Source organism: Mytilus californianus, unplaced genomic scaffold (genome assembly GCF_021869535.1).
Source record: "Mytilus californianus isolate M0D057914Y unplaced genomic scaffold, xbMytCali1.0.p SCAF_9, whole genome shotgun sequence".
NCBI lineage: Eukaryota > Metazoa > Mollusca > Bivalvia > Mytilida > Mytilidae > Mytilus > Mytilus californianus.
Genome location: NW_026262745.1, coordinates 40,815,623 through 40,837,694, shown reverse-complemented (window position 1 = coordinate 40,837,694; position 22,072 = coordinate 40,815,623). Strand labels below are relative to the sequence as shown.

Below are 22,072 nucleotides of genomic sequence, written 5' to 3'. Positions count from 1 at the left end.
TTGAATAAATTCAGTGGGTATGAATTTGACAGCTTATGCTCCTTTAACGTGATGCTATAAAGAAGAACGAATAAATCTACATAATATAAGTTTTACAGTCATTATTACGAATTGGCAGACCGATACGATGTGGTGGAATCAACTCACTTGTGACAAGTTTTTGCGGTCTTAGATCTTTACATACCAGTATAGTCGTTTGGTCTTTAATTTTACCGAAGTTGCCCTATTCCTGATTGTGACATTTTAATTGAGTGTGGATACGCATGGTGTTTTATGCATGCAGAGCATTCAACGCAGGAAACGCTAACCCTGTCTTTGCAACCGTTCTCGCTCCCTTTGAAGTTTATGTGATTCCCTTAGTTTGTATATGTCATCGTGGTTTGTCTCAACATGAACAATTTATAACCCAACATCTTATACACTGCCGTCGCATTTTTGGTTGGTTTCGATTAATGTTGAGTTGTATGTTTTGCGGACCGATGATTACTTGCTCACCGGTCTTATTATAACAATGATTATGTTATCTGTCTTTCATGGACGCATTGTTTTAATTTGCCTCTTGGTATTAATATCCCTCTTTTTTTTAAATTTACCTTTTTCATTTTGGTTTTTGTTTAGATTAGATAAATAAGTTACCTACAATATTTTACCTTGACGAATTTTTAGTAATTGATTATAAATCTGTGATCAATATATTCAATAGTGCAGCAGAATCTACCTACCCTTTCAAAGCATATGAGACCTTCGCCAGTTTCAGTCGGGTTCTTGTTGCTTAGTTTTTAGATTTCTATGCAGTGTTTTGTGAACATGTTTGATTTTGTCACTACATTAATAATCCATCTCTTTTTATTCAGAATTCAACTACATATTCTATGAATACTAAAAAATACAGTTCTTATGTATTAGATAATATTTTAAGATTGTTATCATTTTTGTGTACTAAAACTTTTTTTGTCCAAGGCTTTTTTTTTGGGAAATACGCTTTTCAGATATACTTAATTGCATCGACCCCCATCGATATCCATAGATACATTACTCAATATTTTAATAATTACAGCTGCCTATGGAAAATATGGAAAATACGGAAAATATGGCAAAGGTTATAAAGGGTATGGAGGAAAATATGGTGGAAGGGTGAGTGCAATTTTTTTTCTTATTATAGAAATTAAATTGTTTCATTATTCGTTATACAGCTGGTTATCAAATCTTAATACTTTTTAAAAAAATGTAAATAATACGCATGGTGTATGACTGGTTTATTTTAAATAAATTGATAAAAATATGTAATTCAATATAGAAAGATTTCACTTTTGTCAAGATCGACTCTGTGCATTTCATTACTATTAATATAAGCCGTGAATGTGAAAGCTGTTCAGCGACTCAAAGCCAATTTACAACTATATGCCTCACTGTTAGTAAGTGTGTTTATACATTTTGGATGCTCCGAAGAAATAAAAGTGAACACATTATATAAATCAGGTGATTTAAATTGGTACAGTAAATGTTGTTAATATAAAGAAAGATCTACAATATGCATGAAATAAACAGCAGTATACCTATATACCAGATTTACAAATATAACAGTAATCCTGAATGTAAATTTTTGTTCTTTTTCTGCATTAAAATAAAAACGTTCTTTAACTCATGTTTAAACCAAATTAATCATCTTAAAAAGTAATAATTGATTGTGGGAAATAATTTAACTGCCTAACAAGCGAAGTCTGAAACTGGTCAAAAAAGAGAGGCAAAAAATACCAAAGGGATATTCATTACGAACGTCGAAAACAAACTGACAATGCCATGACAAATTGACTTTTTATTTTCAGAAATAAGTAGATCGGTCATAGTTTGACTTCATTTACCCACTACGTTCCTTTTTGTATTCAATTTTCAATAAGGAAGTTTGGGCTTCAAAATCTTACAAAATTATCGTACATAGCAAACTTTACAAAATATATACTGCAACACATCTCATTCTTATCAACCTTGTGATATTGTCATGTAGTGAGTAAAAGTGTACCCTGGTGAAAGAAACATCACATATTCTTGTAAAAACTTATCATACAATATAGCAAGATAAATCAAAACATCTACTACAATAAACACTTCTTCAAATATATCTCAATTGTTTTACAGTACCATGGTGGTAAATATGGTGGTAAATATGGCGTTAAATCTGGTATCCCTGGTTGAAGTTATCGATATAGAGGATGAGGTTGATACTTTCAAGACAGAAATCTTGTCTGCGTTTTTGAAATGAATAAAATTATAAATTGTTTTTATTTTTTTTTTTATACTGAAAGTCATTAACACCGGTGATGATTATGATTAGGCCAATCGAGTGTTGTAAGTTATTTAAACAAAGTGTTGAAATAAATGCGTTATTACATGTAGCAATGATATTGCGTAAAAACAGTAAATAAAGGCAACAGAAGTATACCGCTGTTCAATAGTCATAAATCGATAAACGAAAACAAATCTGGGTTACAAACTAAAACCGAGGGAAACACATCAACTACAAGAGGAAAACAACGGAACAACAAAAACACTGAACTGCAACAAAAACAAACGCCAACATACATAGAAACGGACTATTTGATAACAAGTGTCAAATGTTTTTTTTTTTTTTTTTTTTTTTTTTTTTTTCAACAACAGTATTGCACACGCTGTTAACAATTACTCCACTGACACAGCTATCTCAGTGAAGGTCCCTGTTTCATTAGTACCAGAAGTTCAGGAATTCTTCAGGTAGATAAACTGCATATTGTAAGTCGTTTAGAAAATATTAATATAACATCAATAGATAAATAATGTTATTGTTATTATAATAAAGTATTTATATCATCTGGCGTTTTTTTCGGAATTTCATAGTTCATCCGAGTTTGGGATAATTTATAACCTATTACCAGTTTCCATGTGTTTCCGGATAACTGTTTATTTTAATCAATATCGAAAAAGATTGTAATTAGCTTTTTCTACATCATTATTCAGGTAAGACAGTTATAATTTGAAGGATTAATAGTCATACGATAATCGAAAAACGATTGTGCTGTGTTTTTTTGTAATGTATATACATCTTACCAGATTATATAAATATAATAAAATTTGCAATGTCTATCATGCATCATAATTATATAAATACAAAATTAGATAATAAATTAATTATTACACAAAGATAACATTACTAACCATGTTATCAGTTCATACAATTCAAATACATCTAAATATTTTTTCTAATATACCTTTTCTTTCATGGTTAAAAAATTTGTTTTGTAGAATGAGCCTATTTCTAAGCTCAGTTTTAAAAACAGAAAATACATTAATATTCTTTGTTCTAAACTCTGACAGATAGTGTATTTTGTGAATTGAAAACATAATCACTGTAAGAAAAAAATTAATATCATAGTATTCTATATCACTTATTTTGTAACCCCAAATCAAATTTTTTAGTGTTAAAATGTGTTTTCCAAGTTGAACTTTTTCTAACAGATTAAATATTTCTTTCCAAAATTTATCAAGAAAGTGGCATGTAATAAAAAAGTGTTCATAATCTTCTGTAATATTACAGTGATTATAGTCTGAGTTTTGGCATATTTTCCATTGTTTTAATAAAACTTTGTTTGGAAGAATAAAATGTAAGAGTTTCCATCTGAACATTTTTAATTTATTTTCTTTCAAATAATTATGAACAAATTTTAGTATATTTTGAGCTTTATTTTCTATGTTCTCAAAATTTAATAGTCTCTTCCATTTGTAAAAGCCAATTGGTATTTCTTTATCTTGCTCTAATAATATTTTGTAAATTTTACTTGTTTCTAATTTATTTATATTTTGTTTTAAGTTATCTTTGTCATAAATATACAAAACATTATCTGTTAGTACATTAGTTGTTCTTGAACAGTTTTCAGCTAATATATTAACCCATTCTTTTGGTATAGCTTTTTTTAATTTTGAAAATTCAGTAATGTATTTTTTTAACATCTATATACTGTACATTTGATACACCAGTGAAATGGATTTATTGGTTATGTTATTTTGGCAAACTTGCTTAAAAACCAAATAAAGTACGAACAATGTTACGATTGTTAGGAAAGGCAAAGTAAACATCAAATAACTCCGACAAAAGGCTTCGTAAAATCTTGTTCCGATTGAATTTACAGTACACACCCGGATATAGTCTGAAAATGACCAGCTTCTTTACTATGCCGTTAATATGTCTGGTAATGTTGGTGGTCATTCATCATAGACTGTCTAGGGAGTAAAATAAAACTTCCTGCTGAATTGAATGAAAAAAACACAATAACATACTACATCAAAATGTGGAAATCTGGAGATCTTCGTAAATCATAAATTGTTTTTATATTTTTGTTACTCAAAGTTATAAACACCAATGATGATTATGATTAGGCCAATCGAGTGTTGTAAGTTATTGAGACAAAGTGTTGAAAAAATGCGTTATTACATGAAGCAATGATATTGCTTAAAATAATAAATGTCTTTTTAAACATCTATATACTGTACATTTGATATATCAGTAAAATGGATTTATTGGTTATCTTATTTTGGCAAGCTCGCTTAAAAACCAAATAAAGTACAAACAATGTTACGATTGTTAGTAAGGGCAAAGTAAACATCAAATAATTCCGACAAAAGGCTTCGTGAAATCTTGTCCCGATTAAATTTACAATACACATCCGGATATAGTCTGAAAATGACCAGCTTCTTTACAATGCCGTTAATTTGTCTTGTAATGAGGGAGGTCATTGACCATTGACTGTCGGGGGAGTAAAATAATACTTCCTGCTAAATTGAATGAAAAAAAAAACATAATACATCAAAATGTGGAAATCTGGAAATCTTCGTACAGTCTCAAAAATATGCAATTGGTCATATAAAAATCAAAGCTGTAAATCTTCTGTCAACCAAGATATAACTCAACAGTGATAATATGGCCTAGCAACAGTTTGTAAGAGTAAGTTCCTTCATATTTGTTCATTTCATCGAAACATTTGTCTCTACCTTGATAACACCGTATAACACAATCTTCCAAGAAAACAAAAAATCACATCTATTTAAACAGTTCTTCAATTAATATTAGTTCACCTATGTCATTGTCAAATGTTTCAATTCATTTTCAGTTAAAAGTTTACAAAAACTTCATAACTAGGCATAAAAAGAAAGTAATAAAGCAATAAGTTTTGATAATATTTATGAACGATGTAGGTGCACTTTACTAAATAATTGGTATTTTAATACTTAACGTAAATGTGTCATTCTTACTGTGTATTTGTTCCTTGGATATTATGAATCAACGAATATGACACACTTCAAATTTTCCTTTGATTTTAATGTGTCTCTCTTGCTGTGGTACTATTCCTTTTCTTTTACATGCATGACGGATGATGCCTTTACAACAGGAGACGTTATTCCTGTCGACACCGCAGTCGCTTTCCTATTGGAGTTCTAGCCGATTAATTCTAGGTTTTTGTTTCTTATTTTATCTCTTATATTCACTTCATTTTATGAAAAACATTCTGATGTACAAAATTTACTAATATCCCATTTAAATAAGATTTAACACAAACAAACAAATGTTTAAGTATCTTTACTTTCATACTATTTACATTTGTTTTAAAACTAACGCATCTACAGGCATTAAAGTGGACCATACTTTGACGCAAAATTGGCTGTAAATTTACCTTTATTTCCCTTTTTTTGGGGGGGGGGGGTAGCTGCACCACGCTTGAATCCGCACCTGCTGGATAAACATGGCTTAATACATATTATATTCATTATGAAGCTTAAATTTGGTTACTATTCCTAATGCCCATTCCAGCAAAGAAGTTCGACGAATTCTCTATGAAAGAACAGTGCACACTCTGCTTGAACAAAATTGCCTCCTCCACTCATAAAATGACACCTGATAAAAATGTTTGCATCGATTTCGATTGCAGGTGAACCTTTATGTGGCACATTGTGCACCATTTTCATGTATACAACATAAAAATATATTGCGTCAGCTTTACGGTGTAGTGAATGAGAATTATTGTCAGGTGTAAAATTAGAGAATGCTAGTAGGCGAAGAATGCATTGAGGTGACCAATCGATGGAGACCGCAGCATTTTCTTTTATTCACATAGATAACACATTGAGAATTTCATGATGGAAGGAAATAAAGCATTTCGAAATGTGCCAGAAAGGACAAATTATTCTTACATTGTAGAGGACGTGTTTACATAATTTTGACATGATATATTTAATTGTGTTAAGTTTCAACTATTGTTTTTAACGATAATTTATTGATTTATTTCTGTTATCCATTTTACCCAAAATCGCCTTTGTAAAGAGTGAAAATGTTTTGCAATGTTCAGGGATATCAATTTTACCACTTCCGGAATTTGTCACTGCATCTTAACACTGTCAGTGGGAAATCTAGTGTCAAAATACTAGCGCCCCTGTAAACACTGAAAAATTTATCTTTTCAATATTAATTTTGTTTTAGCAAAGACGCTAATATTTATAAATTCACAAGAAAACGTTCTGGTAAATAGTAATAATAAAAATTATTTTAAATAAAAACAAAATTTCCATATAATGCTGTCATTTCCATCCTAAAATAGCAAACGACGAGTAAAACAGGCTATTGGAGCTTTGCGTAAAATTGCGTTAGGTACTGCTATTTGAATAAATTTTTGGAGTACCAACTTCAATTTTTTTTCTACTGGCTGTATACCTCTCTGCAACATCCCAATTATCCGCCTTTGTATTGAGCTAGATCAGAGAAGTTCAGGAAAAAAAAATCCAAAAGAATCGATTGATATGCAGCAAAGATTAACACTTTTGAAATTAAGTTACTAAGCCAATTCAAACGGACATTATCCCGATGCAAACATTGAATGTGAGAAGATCGAGAAGACCGCAAATATATGTACAGAAATCGAAGATTTCTTAAAATTGTACCAAAATAGTAAAAATCTTTTAACGGATAACCTACTTTTGAAAAATCTTTATGTTTAATTTTTGAACATGCACAAACACAACTTTTAAATTGTTATATTTACGAAAAGACAATTCTATATTGGAAGTTCACGTGACAAGAGCCGACCGGTGTACTTAAAAACTTAGATATGAAAAATATGTATATTTTTCGAAATTGTGGAACACTCCGAAAATTAGTTACCTGTAAAATCTTTAGATTTTGTATGTACCTGATTTTTTCTATTTTTTTTTTTTTTCATCAATATACAGCAAAGATTAACATCTTTTAAATTTTGTTTTATTAAGGTTCAATAGTAGGAATTGAAAAATATGGCAATGTTTACACCACAAAATTTACTCTGAGTACATGACAGACCTATGCATCTGGTAAAGTTTTAAGGCATGGCAGGAACTAGATAATCACATTTCAAATGCAGTTTATTTTTCAGAAAAAATTTAAAACTTCCTTTGATTTTGAGATTCCTTTTTTTTTCCGTTTCCACATCAGTGCCAAAATAAAAAAAAACACCCACATTTCGTTTGATACGGTCCACGCAATTACACTATTTAAATCACCTATTGTTTTTCATGTATCTATTGTCCATCTTTTGTCCATGTCAATTTAAACATTTAACTTATATTTATACATAGGGGAACATCTCAAACATTTATATAAACTTAGTTGATCTTGGCACCTTCTGTGGGAACGAAAAAAAAAGGAATCTCAAATTCCATAAATGTTTATAATTTTCTGAAATATAAAATGTATTTAAAATTTAAATATCTAGTTCTTTCCATGCATTAAAACTTAAACCAGGTGCACATGTTTGTCTGTACTCAGAATAAAATGTGTGATGTCAATACGACTATATTTGCCAGAAGGGTTATGATGAACCATAAGCTTCTAATGCAATTATCTCGATGAATAATGGAATAAAACATAGTGTATTGGCATGTATATTTCTAATAACACAGATTAGTAACAAATTTCTTCAATACGCTGAACACTTCGATAAATTTGTTCTTAATAGTTTTCTGTAGCTTCCTTATCAGTCTGCAACGACTAACACCTACTTGCTAAAATTAGTAAAATGTTACGTCTGTTGTGTTTCTTCTTCCTACGAATTATAGACCTCCGTGCTCCTTTACTGATGATAATAAACAAAAGGATCTTCCCCCATTAAAGTTGATAGAGAAGAACTACATGTACATTTTTTTTCAGGGATACTGATGGCATTTTCATATATTGACATCTGGGCTTTTTATGCCTTGCTATGCGATATGGGGGTTTGCTCATTACTGAAGGCCGTATACGATGTCTTATAGGTGCTTACTCCTACTCATTTGGTCAGTGGTGGAGAGTTGTTTCATTGAATCATACCACATCTTCTTATTTTTATATGAACATAAAATCCCATGCATATATTTTTGCATAAATAAGTTGACTCATTCATATATTAACCATGTTTTTGACATCCCACACTTTATACCAGATTTAACTTTTAAATTTTTTACCCATTGAAATATTGATCGACTTGAAATGGATTGAAATAAAAGATTACAACCACAAAATATAATGAAATAAATGAAGAATGTGTCCATGGGACACAAATGGCACCGCTTGTAAATACACGGCAAATTCTGCATTTTTTCTCTTAACAAAGAAACATAATTCAAGAGCGAAAGTGACACAACCTAAATACAAACATGATCTATGTTTGGTGGTAATAAGCATTGTGTGTGTAAGTTTCATAACATTTGGGTCTGGCAAACTTATCAAAGTTACAGTGCAGAAACGGTAAATTTAGTAATTTTTTCCATTTATTAAGGGACAAAACTCGAGGACAGTGAAAGTGACGACACCCAAATTCAATCTTGATCTTACTTTTGTGGTAATAAGCGTTGTGTATAAATTTCATAAAATTTGGTTAAGGCAAATTAAAGTTTACTTGCTGAAAATTTGCCATTTTTTCCATTACTTAAGTGATATAACTCAAGAACGGTGAGAATGACGCCACCCAAATTCAAACCGGATCTGTGTTTGGTGGTAATAAGCATTTTTGTAGAAGTTTTATAACATTTGATTGAGGCAAGCTAAACTAAGAGAACGGATACTAATTTTGGGAGGAACGCAAGGTCAAACGTACGTACGAACGGACGTACAAACGTAAAGACAGACAAAGGTAAAACTTAATGCCCCCTCTCCCGCTATGAGGGCATAAAAAACAAACTGAGATTATTCCGGCGGCACGTCTGTGTAAACCCTCATATAGGAATAGTCAGTTCTAAAACTGGAGTAGACTGAAAAGTGTGTGTGTGTGTGTGTGTGTGTGTGTGTGTGTGTGTGTGTGTGTGTGTGTGTGTGTGTGTGTGTGTGTGTGTGAAATAGAGGGGTAGGAGGGATGTCTGAAAGTGACAAGCAAAAAAAAGCTATTTTCTGTATAGTCTAATACTCTAAAAGTAAGTCAGTGTCATCTGTCACTTTTTAGTTTCAATTTTTGGCTTAAAATGGGAGGGATACATACTAGTAGTTTTGTCCTCCCATTTGACCCTGGCTCCTACGCCAGCAGAAAAGCTTTTCATAGAAAATAGGATACGAAGATCATTAGCGACCTATATTGTATACCCCTTTTTTATTTTTCAATTTTTATTCATTATTAATTTTAAGTGAAACTTCTTAATTTCTTCAGTATTTCAACTTATTTTCCCCCTTTTTAACGTATTCTTGGTATTACTTGTTATTATTTATCATTTGATTTAACAATAAAAGTATTGTTTGTCTTTTTACTAGCCATGGCTTTGTCAATTTATTTTCGAATTGTGAGTTTGAATGTCCCTTTGGTATCCTTCGCCCTTCTTGTATGACCGATGTCCCTGTATTCGTATTTTAGATGAATTAAAAGGTGGTCCATTCCCTATACGCGCCTGTGATTGGAGATTGTTTTAGTATTTTCTTCACAGCATGTATTGATAAATCTTTCTGGAACTATCTTGTATTATAAATATATTGTTTAAGACACAGAAAAATCAGATTTGAAATTTCACCCTTGTATACATGTGAGACATCACCAAATAAAAAAATCTTTTTGGTGAAGGAGATACTTATACCATTAGATAACAACCATATATCTATTTCTTCTATAAAATTCTGGACATTTTGACAATTCCACAGTACATGTTCTATAGTTTCTATTTCTTTCCTTGCAAAAATTACATAATTGACTATTAATGACATTAATTTTACACAAAAATTTGTTTGTTGCTAATATCCTATGATTTATTCAAAATTGTAACCATTGTAATTTTGTGTTATTTGTTACACAAAAAAAGGGAGTTTGAAAATTTCTCTCCATTCTAATTCATCAAGTTCCAAAATTTCGTTCCACTTTTTCTGCCCATTAGGAACCACTTAAGGTATTAATATCCAATATATATCTTTAGTTCCCTTTTTTCTTTTTAAAATGGTTTGAACAAAAGAGGGAATAAAAGGTTTTGTGAGCTTATTATCTCCCCCTGAATACAACTACCTTGTCTGATTTAATGCTGATATGATACTATAATACATCATTATATTCCCCGAAATATCAAATGTGTCTTTAATTTCCTCATAGATAAGAAAATTTCCACTATTACTAATCACATCATTAACAAATACAATACCTTTGTTATACCAATTTCTATAAAATACATGTTTATTATTGATATTTATATTCTTATTCATCCATAATGGACTAGCATGAAAAAATTCCCATCTAGAATTTATATCTTTATCTACAAAATATTGCCATGCTTTAAATACATCAATCCAAAATTTGTTTTTGATATTTGAAATAGTGTTTGTTGTGTAATTAGTTCCCAGTTTAAACAATTTCTCTTTATCTACATTTGTAAATAAAATATTTAACCATTTACAATTAGAACTAAAACAAGTTCTTATCCATGTACATTTTAAAGCTATCATAAATAAATTAATGTTTATCATCTTTAAACCACCATTCATATAATCCATATGTAACACTTCTTTTTTTACTCTATAAACTGGTGAGTTCCACAAAAAATAATAAATAGCATCATTGATTTTCTTAATCATCTCAGCATTTGGGTTTGGTAATGTTAAAAAGAGATGATTTAGTATAGGAAGAATAAGAGTTTTAACCACCGATATTTTCCCAATAACTGTTAAGTTTCTTTTAGACCATGTATTAATCAAAGTTTATATTTGAAGGTACAATTTTTGCAAGATCAATATCAAAGTTTACCCCCAACAGCCTAAAAGAAGTCGAACCCCATGATAAATTTCTGTTCTGGCATAACATTTATCTACTGTATTGTTTACTTCCAATCCATACTACTTGAGTTTAGGTAAAATTTATCCTTAGTCCAGAAAGTTTTGAGACCCAATCTAGCTCTGATAAAGCTTCTTCCATAGATTCTTCACTTCCATCCAAAATCAGTGAAGTGTCATCTGCAAACTGAGATAATTTATGTTCAACTTGAGAAATTTCTATACCCTGTATTTTCGTATTTCCTCTAAACCTTTATTGCCAAAATCTCTGCACATAATATGAAAAGATAAGGTGATAGTGTATCCCCCTGTCTACAGCCTCGTCCAATACCAAAGAACTCCACCCTGAATTACTGCAGAACTAATATTATTGTAAAAATACTTTAATCCAATTGATTATGGAATTCCCAAAATTGAAAAAAGTCAAAACTGCTAAAAGAAAATCCCAGGATATTTTATCAAAAGCGTTTTCAAAGTCTATCAAAAGTTATAGACCAGGGATATCCTTTTCTTCAGTATACTGCAAAATATCATATATAAGTCGGATATTATCTCCCATATAACGCCCACTTATGAAACCAGTGTGATCTAAATTAATAAGTATATCTAAAACTTTTTTTAATCTATTTGCAATCACCCCTGACCCAATTTTATAAACTGTATTTAATAATGAAATGGGACGCCTGTTCTTCAGAAAATGACGTGGCTTATTATCCCTTGGCAAACATGAGATAAGGCCTTGTTTTTGAGTGACTGATAATGTTCCAATGTGAAATCCATAATTCAGAGATTCTACAATAAAATAGTTTAAATCTTTCCAAAAAAATTTTTATAATGTTTCATAAAATATGTTTTTTCTTTTAGAATATCAACTTAGCATACACTTTTAGCTAGCTCTTAACAAGCAGAACCGGGTAACAACTTTGTACTGGCTTCCGAAGCTGCACAAAACACCTTACAAATATATATTTATTTCGTCTTCAAGCCATTATTCCACTACTAAACTGTCTATTCTTCTAACTAGTACTCATGTTTAATAAAAAACCTGGTAATAAATTGTTCAAACACGGCCTTTGAAAATAGTGGAATTATTTACTTTTGAAGTGTCAAAAATTTGTTGGAAGTACTTGATAAATTGCATGCTCATATTGGTGATTTCGAATCTGTTCAAAGTTTTGATTTTTCTGCCCTATATACCACTTTGCCTCATTTTCTCATTAAGAGAAAATTCACATACATAATAACATGGGCATTTAAAAAGTCAGAATCAGAATATATATGTTCAAACTCTTTTAGGTCATTTTTTTGTAACAACAAACAAAAGAACTATGTTAATTCGACCTGCTTTGACACAATAACTGCACTTGAATTTTTACTAGATAACGTTTTTGTTCGCTATGGAGATTCCGTATATCGTCAATTTATCGGAATTTCAATGGAGACTAACAATGCACCACTTATTGCGGACCTGTTTTTATATTGTTATGAGTTACAATTTATGACTAAAATCAGCAAAGACCCATCGAAACATCTGATACAAACGTTTAGTAACACTTTTAGATATTTGGATGATATATTGGTTCTCAATAATGACGACTTCAGTATGTACACTAAAGATATTAATCCTGCTGAACTGACCTTAAATAAAGCTAATACTAATAATGAACACTGCCCATCTCCTGGATTTTGACATCTATATCTTTAACGGAAGGCTCCATACCAAAATCTACAATAAAAGAGATGATTTTTCATTTCATGTTGTTAATTATCTATTTTTAGATGATGACGTTCCCTTGTTTATGGTGTTTATATTTCTCAACTCGTTCGATTCGCTCGTGTATCTAACAACGTATTTGATTTTAACAAAAGAAATCTTTGTATGACTGAAAAATCATTACACAAGGATTTTCGATATCACAAACTTGTCAAAACATTTACTTAATTTTATCATCAGTACAAAAACATCATTTGAAATATAAATCAACGTGCAGACATCTTATACGTTCAGGTATTTCACATCCCATCTTTTATGGTAATATTCTATACAAAGCACAAAAATGTCGTCATTCACCTCAAAAGCTAACTAAACCTTTGAAAAGACTTAAACAGAAGGAATGCAGTGACGGTACTGTTGTCAGGTCATTAAAGATGGCATTATTTGGAATTAACATCGATTCACTCATAGGATCTCGAGCTTTGCATCGGAAATAAACATATTTATTCTAAAACCAGTTGTTGGCCTGATACGGGTTATGCTCCTCATATATTTTATGATTGCATGATACTAAACCCCTATATATGAGTGAGACATAATCTTTCATACAGTTTATTTGAGGTCTAGATCTGGCATGTCAGTAACTAATTGTTAATTAATGTTGATAATTGTCATTTTGCTTAGTTTCTACTGTTACCTATTAACAGTTAATTTATAATAATGACCATATCAATGCTAATTCAATTCAACACAGAAGTGCTGACAACTGGTCTGGTGATACCATCGGGGAGATAAGCTGTTGCATAGATGATAAAAAATATGATCCACTTGTCGTAGTTACACTCTTTTTTTTTCTTTGTGGCAATTCTGAAAGATACATACTATTGATCCTTTATTTTTACTACTGCTACTATTGGTGGAGGAAATGTTTGTTTGCAGAGCACCTGGGTTCTGTGAAGTACTTTGTGGATTGTTGTTTACAATGTAGCTGTTCATCTTTTTTTTATTTTCACCATTGGTGTTGGTGTCTGTTTTATGTCAAATACGCATAATAATCCTGGTATCTTTAAGGATTTGTACAACCACTGGTAGTAGACGTTTCGTTTCCGAAGAGTGGCCAGTACTTCTGTGTTGATATAAAACATCAATTTTACGCTTATTGACGTTTTCTTTTTCTTCAAAATTCTAATTATTCGAAACTTTAGGTTTTTATACATCTAAGCATAGATAACCGTATCAATATTTAACACGATGTTTCACTATTTGTGGTTTTAAATACTCATCAACTCGACTTCGTATTTGATTTGGCCTTCCAACTGGAGGGATTTTTTTAGTATACATTGGCTGTTAAATTTATGTATCTATTGTTTGTATCGTAATGATATTGAGGATAATCAGTATTGATTTCCCTAGTTTATCTAAAGTATGAAATTGAGTTTTTCTAAATATTGATGCATTCAAATTTTGAAAACTTATTTTTTTCTATCTTTTGGTAAACGTATAAAATACACATCTATTAATTATTTGACCAAATCAAAAATAAATTAAGATCAACTTGTCGTTTTTTTGGACTAAATAGTTTTTAAATGTCTCCTTGGTATCTTCCATCTCTTTTTCACATAAACAGATAAATACATAAATAAATATATATATAAATAAATAAATAAATAAATAAATAAATAAATAAATAAATAAATAAATAAATAAAATATAAATATACTAAATAAATAAATGATTTGGAAAATACGTTGAAGGTATAAAAAGTCATGAGAATTCTGAATGCAAAATACGTTGAAGGTATAAAAAGTCATGAGAATTCCGAATACAATTAGGTAAATTTCCGTTAATATGTTAACATGTTGATCTTCGACCCCGGGTTCAACCGGGGTTAATAAACCAATTCACAAATAGAGATCTCCTTGCGCTCAAATGTAATTCTAAGTGAAGTATACTGGGAACTTCTTTTACAGAAATATATACACATTTTATCATTAATATATTGTCATGCTTCTGCATATTCACTTTTGTTTACGCTGAACTTTAGTTAAATTTGATTCTATACAAATTTTATTACTTCAAGCAAAAGGAGTAAGAATATTTTTTCGCGCCAAATTAACCTGCATCCTCGCCTGCATCAGTGATCATCAGTATGATATCGTAATCTTTCTGACATTTCATTTAAACAGCGTTTAATAATATAGAGTAATTTTGGTAAGTATTACTTATTAATATTAAAGTTCTCCAGAGGTGGTTCTCTAGACCTTCTTGGCGGTCAGTTTAATCCCATTTATCAATTATCCCCGATGACAGAAATGTTAACCCAGCCGATTTGTGTCATGAGTGAAAATCGTATCTATTTGATGAACTAATTTCTTCATTAACTGTACATGCAATGTTTTTGTATTATTTGACAACCAATCACATTCACTTTGCATGTTTGCATGATAAATGAGTTATGTATGTGTGTGAATTGTGTAGTGTATATGTAAGGGCGATGCAAATTTGTGACGTCAGTTCGCGATCACGTGACATTATTATTTGTAAACAAACGGGTTCCCCATGTAACACGTGTGGGAATTATCCATACAAAGTGCAATCAATCTTATATTTCACTATTTTATGATATTTTTGTGTCTGTTTGTAGGTTTGCAGATCTGTAGTCAAAGTAAAATAGACATAGAGTTATTGTTCCTGTTCTGAGTTGTGATTTTTTTATATATCCCGGATAGAATTAGAAGGTAAGTACATTAGTCATTATTTAACTTAAATCTGAAAAGATGACCCAACTTTCCCTGTAATTTTTTCTCAATTTTTGAAACACGCATAATTTAAAGAGCATTTGCTTCCCTTGAACACTATTTGACCCCCTCTACTCCCCATTTCCCTCCAAATTTGCTCAAAAGTCATTCTCATAGTCCAACGGCTGTTTTGTGACTTTGACATTTTAAATATAATTTTCATATTGAACAGATTCAACCATTCAGCTTCCATGTATTTGCATCTTATATGAACGAGGTGTTATAGGTCATGTTTTCCTATACACCTTATTTTTATTTGTCTGCCATTACTGGACATCACCTAGGTTCCTGTACAATTGTGACGTCACAATACAAAATATCTGATGCCACAATTGAAAAATGATTGTTGCATGACATCAATAGTTCAAGCAGGACAGATTATCGGTTCAGTTTTCATGTATTTGCATCTTGTATGAACGAGGTGTTAGTTTTATAACATTAAACATTTCAACATCGCCGGAAAATGAAGCTTTGAGGTAAATATCTTCTCATTTAAATTATTTTGACATTGGAACTGGACAAAAATATAGAATCTTATGATATTTTCATCAACCTAGATATACAGTATATCGCACATCCTTTTCTTTTTAAATCAGTCGGAAAGAAACTGTCAGTTTCATTTATTTTTTACCACTCATTCCTAATTTCCGTCTATATTTTTCTAAAAGTTTTATCAACACCAAATTAGGACATGGTAACTGGTTCAACATCCGGGTTGTTTGGTTATAGAAACCCAACTTATTGGTTCTATCCGGGTTCTTTTCTAATATTCCCGTTGAACTTTGAGAAGATATCCCCAAGTATCCGAATAAAGAGATAAAGAAGGTCCAAGACGCTTACCTTGTTTTATATCATTTATACATTCCAGCATCGCTGGAAAATGAAGCTGTAAGGTAAATACCTTCTCATTTTAATTATTTAACATGGGAAACTGGACAAAAATATAACATCGTATGCATCGTATATATCAACCAAAATATACAGTTTATATCTAACATCCGTTTTTAGAATCAGAGTCGTTCCGTTTTCATTTATTTTTCACTATTCATTCCTCATTTCCGTCAATATTTTTCTGAGAAGTTTTAAAAACACTGATTAGGACATGTTGTTCATTTGGCCAACGATATGTGCATATAGCACTTCGATCCTTTTGTAGTAGCGGTGAGCATCTGGGACATCCATTTCCCTTTTCATATATTTTAAAAATATGTATCCTATCATGCAATGCGGGATTAAGCTGTTTCGCAGAGAAATAAATAAATTTGACAAAAATCTGATGCACATGACACCCCACCAAGACTATGTCTCTAATAACGATTAACCACAAGCCCTACTGCCATGGCCAATATAAAAATCGGTCAGCTAAATTATTTTGTTCACCACTAGCCATATGACCTACACCAGTAAATTTCATCACTGGTAAGAGGCCTTATAAGTTACAATTTTAATACAGGCAATGTAAAGTATAAGAAATTTGATTTAAGATTGATTTTCGGTCTAGAAAGTCAAGAAGCTTTTCAAATAAAATTGAGAATGGAAATGGGGAATGTGTCAAAGAGACAACAACCCGACCATAGAGCAGACAACAGCCGAAGGCCACCCATGGGTCTTCAATGCAGCGAGAAACTCCCGCACCCGGAGGCGTCCTTCAGCTGGCCCCTAAACAAATATGTATACTAGTTCAGTGATAATGGACGTCATACTAAACTCCAAGTTATAGACAAGAAACTAAAATTAAAAATGATACAAGACTTACAAAGGCCAGAGGCTCCTGACTTGGAACAGGTGCATAAATACGGCGGGGTTAAACATGTTTTTTGAGATCTCAACCCTCCCCCTATAAAGACTGAATTTGCTCTGAAAAAAATGCCTCACAAAGCCATATAAACCAAAAGAAATTCCATGAATTACTGATTTTAGGGTTTGTAAGGGAAAATTTTCCTCGTACCAGGAGACAAAAGACCATATCGCTAATTGAATATCAGAACACTTGACCTGATAATCTGCTACACTTGAAGTATTGACGTCATACAACAATCACTTTTCCTTTGTGATGTCAGACATTTTGTATTGTGAAGTCAAAATTTTACGGGAACCTTTGTGATGTCCAGAAATGACAGACAAATAGCAATAAGGTCTATCCAGTTTACTAGAAAGTTGAATATGTTGTTCGCATCTTAATTGCACAGGTCTGAAGGGAACAAGTATTTGAAATTCTTTGTGGGGGAAGGGGGGATTTATCTGACATAACATTCATTTTCACCTGTAACAGTTACTATAAAGGCTTACCTTAAAGTCTGATAATACTGTGCTCATCTAGCCAGTTGGTTGATTTAATAGTTCATATCATTAAAACTGAGGGTCAAATCAAATCACAAGGATCATATGTGTCATGATTCAGGGGTGGATCCAGCCATTTCTAAAAGGAGGGGGGGGGTTCCCAACCCTTGACAAAGGGGGGGGGGGGGGGTTCCAACTATATGTCCCCATTCAAATGCATTGATCGACAAAAAAAAGGGGGGGTTCCAACCACCCCCCTGGATCTGCCATTGCGATTCCACAGCTAATACAAATGTTGAAAAGGACCAAAATCAGTTAAGGAACCGGAGCTACAGTATATTATAATAAGAAGATGTGGTATGTTTGCCAATGAGACAACTCTCCACCAGCCTGAGACCATATGTCATTGAAGTTAACAACTATAGGGACCGCGTACGGTCTTCAACAATGAGCAAAACCCTTACTGCATTGTCATGTATGAATATTAAAGAGTGAATGTCACTATGAATACTATGTAAATAATGTTTAAGAAAGGAGCACATATAGATTTATCGACTTAAAATAAAATTTACTCTAATACATATCTACTTTAAAAGTATTGTGATGTTACAACGAAAACTTATTGTTGGCAATGTTTCATATATTTGCAAGATGTTATATGAAGAATATAGAATCATTGATTGCTTGATGCCAGTTAATATTTTACTGTGAATGTAAAACTAAGGAGATGTGGTATAATTGCCTTAGACTAGAGACAAATATGAACCCAAATTGTCGTGTATGAAAGACGTAAGCAACAGGAAACTCTTTTTCAGCAATTTCTTTTAACATTTATATTGGTCAGAATATTTATCTGTATTAAAAACTATACTGTTTTCATTTCTCGTTTCAGTGTTTTTTAAGCAGTGGCTGTACCTTTCCGGTTACTATTCATGTGTTGTGTATTATGTATCGTTACACTTTATAGTTACTGGACAGGTTGAATTTAGGCGACAAAACATCCAAACGGCACCAGATCATTATGATCATTTGCGATTCCAGCTGAATTCAGATAAGTAATAAATGATAAAAGAAAGTTAGAAAGCTCTAGTTTATGTAACCAATTTTATTAGATGATTGATAAATATTGAATACAGAAAAAAGCTTAACAATGATCGTAATAAAGAAAATGTAAGTTTTGTGATTGAAATGAAAGTAGATCATGACATGATATGCCTACACATGGGAAGTTGCATACAGCAAGTCCAGTGATATTGGCAATATCCAGTGCGTATAATCAAAATAAAAATTTAAAAGATTTTGCATTGTTATCGAAGTGGTACATGCATGACATGTATTATTGTATGTAGGCAACTGGGGAAAACAGATCTCCTTGTGAAATGAAAACAGATCATGACATGATGTGCATATAGCAAGTCCAGTGATATTGACAATATCCAGTACGTACAGATGAAAGAGACCAGTACTGATAATTAAAATAAAAATTTAAAACATTTTGCATTGTTATTAAACCAGTACTGTATTAGTGTATGCAGGCAACAGGGGAAGACAGATCTCCTTATGATATCCTATATATTTAATAAAATTGAGAATGGAAATGGGGAATGTGTCAAAGAGACAACAACCCGACCATAGAGCAGACAACAGCCGAAGGCCACCAATGGGTCTTCAATGCAGCGAGAAACTCCAGCACCCGGAGGCGTCCTTCAGTTGGCCCCTAAACAAATATGTATACTAGTTCAGTGATAATGGACGTCATACTAAACTCCAAATTATACACAAGAAATTAAAATTAAAAATGATACAAGACTAACAAAGGCCAGAGGCTCCTGACTTGGTACAGGCGCAAAAATGCGGCGGGGTTAAACATGTTTTTTGAGATCTCAACCCTCCCCCTATACCTCTAGCCAAAGTAGAAAAAACAAACGTACAACAGTACGCACAGTAAAACTCAGTTTAAGAGAAGTGCCAACATATACTTTAATTAAAAATGGGGGTTTGTCATGGACACAAAATTGTAACGCAGGCTTACAGACTTCATATGAAGCACCTTAATAAAGTGCAGTCACCAATCTGAATAGTAGAGTATATGTCTATGATATCATTTCAGCAGGCTATGAATTTAAGCTCACTTTCAGTAACCCCAAACACTCTTTAATACAATATAATATTGTATATTACTGTTTCGTTTTATTTGTATTTTTGTAATTCATCACAATAAAAGTCACCAGTTTTAGATTTATGCACTTTTTCTATATATTTTTTATATACCGTAAATAATAAACAAACACCAAATATGTGAATTTTTATGCCCCCGCCGTAGCGGAGGGGGTATTAAGTTTTACCCTTGTCCGTCTGTACGTACGTACGTACGTACGAAAGAACGTACGTACGGACATTACGTACGTCCCAAAATTGGTTTCCGTTCTCTAACTTTAGTTTGCCTCATCCAAATGTTATGAAACTTATACACAATGCTTATTACCACAAAACACAGATCAGGTTTGAATTTTGGTGGCGTCACTTTTACTGTTCTAGAGTTATGCCCCTTTACAAATGGAAAATTGCTGAATTTATCGTTTCCGTTCTGTAACTTTAGTTTGCCTCAACTAAATGTTATGAAACTTATACACAATGCTTATTACCACAAAACACAGATCAAGTTTGAATTTTGGTGGCGTCACTTTTACCGTTCTAGAGTTATAAAATTGAGAATGGAAATGGGGAATGTGTCTAAGAGACAACAACCCGACCATAGAACAGACAACAGCAGAAGGACATCAACAGGTCTTCAATGCAGCGAGATATTCCCGCACCCGGAGGCGTCCTCCAGCTGGCCCCTAAACAAATATATATACTAGTATGTCCCTTTACAAATGGAAACAATGCTGAATTTTTCGTTTCCAATCTCTAACTTAAGTTTGCCTCAACCAAATGTTATGAAACTTATACACAATGCTTATTACCACAAAACACAGATCAAGTTTGAATTTTGGTGGCGTCACTTTAACCATTCTAGAGTTATGCCCCTTTAGAAATGGAAAAATTGCAAAAATTTTATTTTCTTCTAAATATCAAGTAATTTTATTAAAATTGGAGTTATCTTCCTCTGTCCATGATTATAGTTGAATCAACTACAATCAATGCTTTATACAATGCAATGTTTAATTTTGACTTCCACTGATAGAACACAGATCAATTTGAATTTGGGTAGTGTCACTTTAATCATTATTGAGTTATGCCCTTTATAAATCGAAAAATTGCAAAATTTTTAGCTTCCATTCTGTAACTTATGTTTGCCCCAACCAAACATTATGAAACCTATGCACAATATTCATTACCACAAAACTAAGATCAAGTACAAATTTTTTGTTTCCGTTTTCTAACTTTAGTTTGCCTCAACCAAATATTATGAAACTTATACACAATGCTTATTACAACATAATACAGATTAAGTACGAAATTTGATGGCAACACTTTTGCCATTCTTGAGTTATGTCCCTTTATAAACATAAAAATTGCTGAATTTTATGTTCCATTCTCTAACTTTAGTTTGTCTCAACCAAATGTTATAAAACTTATACACAACCGTTCAAGAGTTATGCGTGTTTACAAATAGAAAAATTGCTGAATTTTTAGTTTCTGTTCTCTACTTTAGTTAGCCTCAACCAAATGTGATGAGACTTACACACAATGCTTATTACCACAAAACTCAGATCAAGTTCAAATTTGGGTAGCGTCACTTTTACTGTTCTTCAGTTATGTCCCTTTATAACTATATGATATACAAGCGGGGGCATCATATATGTCCACATGTGGACACTATCCACATTTATTTTTTAAAAGATAAAAGACTTTTCAATTGAGCGATTAAACCTGTCACCTGGTCAAATATATAAAGAAAAATATAATGCAAAGATGTCAGCCTTTAAACAAAATGGCCACTAGCTTTCACAGAAAAAGATGCCAGCATCCAAAGGAAATGACTGTCAGTATTCAATTTATAATGTGTTGAGA

General features: G+C 31.8%; 2 protein-coding genes across 11 annotated transcripts in view; one reads left to right on the top strand and one right to left on the bottom strand.

Annotated features, from left to right (window-relative positions):
- Nucleotides 1-22,072, bottom strand: part of LOC127716592 (uncharacterized) — a 233,060-nt gene that overhangs the window by 24,765 nt on the left and 186,223 nt on the right. The window lies entirely within an intron of this gene.
- The window catches only part of LOC127716590 (protein suex-1-like), a 96,041-nt gene that overhangs the window by 39,108 nt on the left and 34,861 nt on the right, over nt 1-22,072 (top strand). For 2 of the 7 annotated variants that reach the window (XR_007989022.1, XR_007989017.1), the window contains exon 2: nt 1,058-1,134. The exons of 4 other annotated variants lie outside the window; for them this stretch is intronic. The gene's annotated coding sequence lies outside the window, so the exon portion shown is untranslated. Of the gene's footprint in view, nt 1-1,057; nt 1,135-2,136; nt 2,279-22,072 lie in introns of those variants that run through there. One more of the 7 variants, XR_007989018.1, reaches the window with a different exon arrangement.